The 2,500-nt window shown below is 29.2% G+C and overlaps 1 protein-coding gene across 2 annotated transcripts in view; it reads left to right on the top strand.

Annotated features, from left to right (window-relative positions):
* The window catches only part of LOC125041886 (cGMP-dependent protein kinase 1-like), a 241,659-nt gene extending 239,343 nt beyond the window's left edge, over positions 1 to 2,316 (top strand). For both annotated transcript variants that reach the window (XM_047637265.1, XM_047637264.1), the window contains exon 14: positions 1 to 2,316. This exon is cut by the window's left edge and continues 1,224 nt beyond it. The gene's annotated coding sequence lies outside the window, so the exon portion shown is untranslated.
* The last annotated feature ends 184 nt before the right edge of the window (positions 2,317 to 2,500 follow it).

Genomic DNA, 2,500 nt, shown 5'->3' with positions numbered 1-2,500 from the left:
AAAACCATGCTAACATCAATATTTTTTTCATTATTTTTATTTACTTTTACTGTTATCCTTTTTTTTTTGTAAGTGTAAATAAATTTATTTAAAATGAATGGTGCTTGATGAATAATTGAAGTACATCAAATTAGTGCTTCTTTGGTTGTTTAGTGGTCCATGGGCTCTGTGTATTCTTTTAGTATAATTTGTGATAGATTTCACACAACTTTGTACTTCAAAGCTTCATATTCTTCTCTCCCTCTCTTCTTCTCTTTCTCAAAATCACATCTCTTCTCAATGATATTATATATGATTAGCTAGTACTCAGTAAATTATTGCTATAGTTATTGCATAACTAACAAGAGCTAGACTTCTTCAGTATTTGTACATTCTGTGTAATATCATCATTAGTTATTTATCAGAGAGACTTTCCACTTACAATAAAATTATGAAATATTGTTTAAGCATAATACAAAAAGGATGGACACGCTATTTTTTATTATATTTTTTTTTCCCAAAACATTGTGCAAAATTTAGTGTGACCTTTATGCCTTGGAAAATGTTATATAGGTTGTTTAATGATCATTACAGTAACAGGGAACTTACTTGTGGCAGTACAAGGCACCATCACCTTGAACTTTTCAACATAAAAATCTCTTATTATCTCTATATATGTATAAAGCGATTCAGAGTATATGACTTAAATTCTTGAATGCCTGTACTACATGCAACAAATTCCTGTTTGTTGATGATTCAATATAGGTTGTCAGGTAATTGTTAAGTCGGTGAATATTTGAGAGTAAGCAATGAACTGACTTAAGTATAATAGTTTCTATTGTGAATGTAAATATTTTATATTAAGATGGTTTTTAAAGATTGTATGTAGCTTGAATTTTAAGATAAATTTGCATTTCATTGGAAATGTTTCTGTGTGTTTAAACTGTTATTTGATCTTTGTGCATTTCCTACAGTGTACCCAACATGGACCATAGATTTAGTTAATTATGCTAAAGTGGGAAATAATCATTTTTTCTCTCAGACTGTTAGAAAAACAGTTAAAAAATACATTAGATCAAACAGGAATGTAATTGTTATTGAATAGCTGCAGTATAAAATGACACAAAGTAGATATTTGTCAATACCTATAAAACAAAAAAACAAAAAAACAAAAACAATAAAAACAAGCTGAAGAAATGTTCAGTAAAGAAGTCTTGGACTGCAGTTGTATTGCTTATACCACTGTATGCAAGTTACTGTATAATTTTACATTGGTGCATTGTTTGTTTCTTAGTGCAATGTTTATTTATAAAACTTTAATATAATGTAGAATGTTTTTATTTGTAAAAGGATAATTAACCACATCATAAATCCATTTAAATTGTGCTTTGATAGCCAACTAAGCAGAGTAAAACTCATTTGTATATGCCAAAACACTGTTATCCTATGGTGTAATATGTAAAACCACATTGATATTTTTCAAAGTACCAATAAGAGAAAAGTCATTGTTGTATTCCCAAAGACCCTGCACACACTTGAAAACTTTTCAGATGTACTTCTGGGCAATTATGCAAAGGAGCAATAGGGTAAATTTTTTACTATGTAGGTCTTTCTTTTCATGTGAGATCAGTGTGGGCATCAGGCTACAAGTTCAGAAGATAAAAGAGTATAAAACATTGGTTTAAAAAAAAAAGTATGGTTATTCTTAAAAAAAAAGAAAAAAAAAGGAAATTGAGAAAGGGACATACTTTAATTGTCTCCAGTTTTCAAAATCAATCTTTGAAGTTTTCAAGTATAAAAATGCAGATTTAAAAATATACCCTGTGTATGTATATTATTTGATATCAAGCATGAATCTCTCTGGTATGAATTATGTATACTTTTTACACCAATGAAATAATATCTGATAAAGTCAGCTGATCGCTCAACGTACATGATCTCAAGTATATAGAGAAGCCTGCAAGTCACAAAGTTGTTACTAGTTGGTACCATTATTTTGCACAAAGACTAATAAAACTGATGATTTTTTTCATCCTGCTGTGCTCCAGGTCTGAATTCTTAAATAGAGATTGATATTCAAGAAAAAAAATATTGTTGCACCTTCCTGTTTTTTTTCTTACTGTCTTTTCCCTATGAAAATTGTTTAAAGTACTTACATCAGCTCAATCTCTGTATGAGAATTTTAGCTCAATCTGAGAGTATTGTGTCATCACCAAGTGCCTCAAAATTATATGTAAGTCCAAATATGCCAATCCTAAAGCATAAGATTTACAATGGAATCAATTGTTGATATTCTATGCAGAGGCTAAGAGCTTGAATAATAAAATGTGGAATGGATTTATCTCTTCTTTCTTTGAAACCTTCCATCTGTTCATATTGGTCACTGTAATGTGAGTTTCCAACTTGTATGTTTAAGGCCTTTTTTTTCTTTTTGCAAAAATTAACATTTGTATTCAATACTCAATATTTCATAAATCTAATATACTCTATGAATATCAGACATGAAACTGAAGTTTTATCT

The sequence above is a fragment of the Penaeus chinensis genome, chromosome 31 (genome assembly GCF_019202785.1).
Source record: "Penaeus chinensis breed Huanghai No. 1 chromosome 31, ASM1920278v2, whole genome shotgun sequence".
Taxonomy (NCBI): domain Eukaryota; kingdom Metazoa; phylum Arthropoda; class Malacostraca; order Decapoda; family Penaeidae; genus Penaeus; species Penaeus chinensis.
This window is presented reverse-complemented; position numbering and strand designations above follow the sequence as displayed.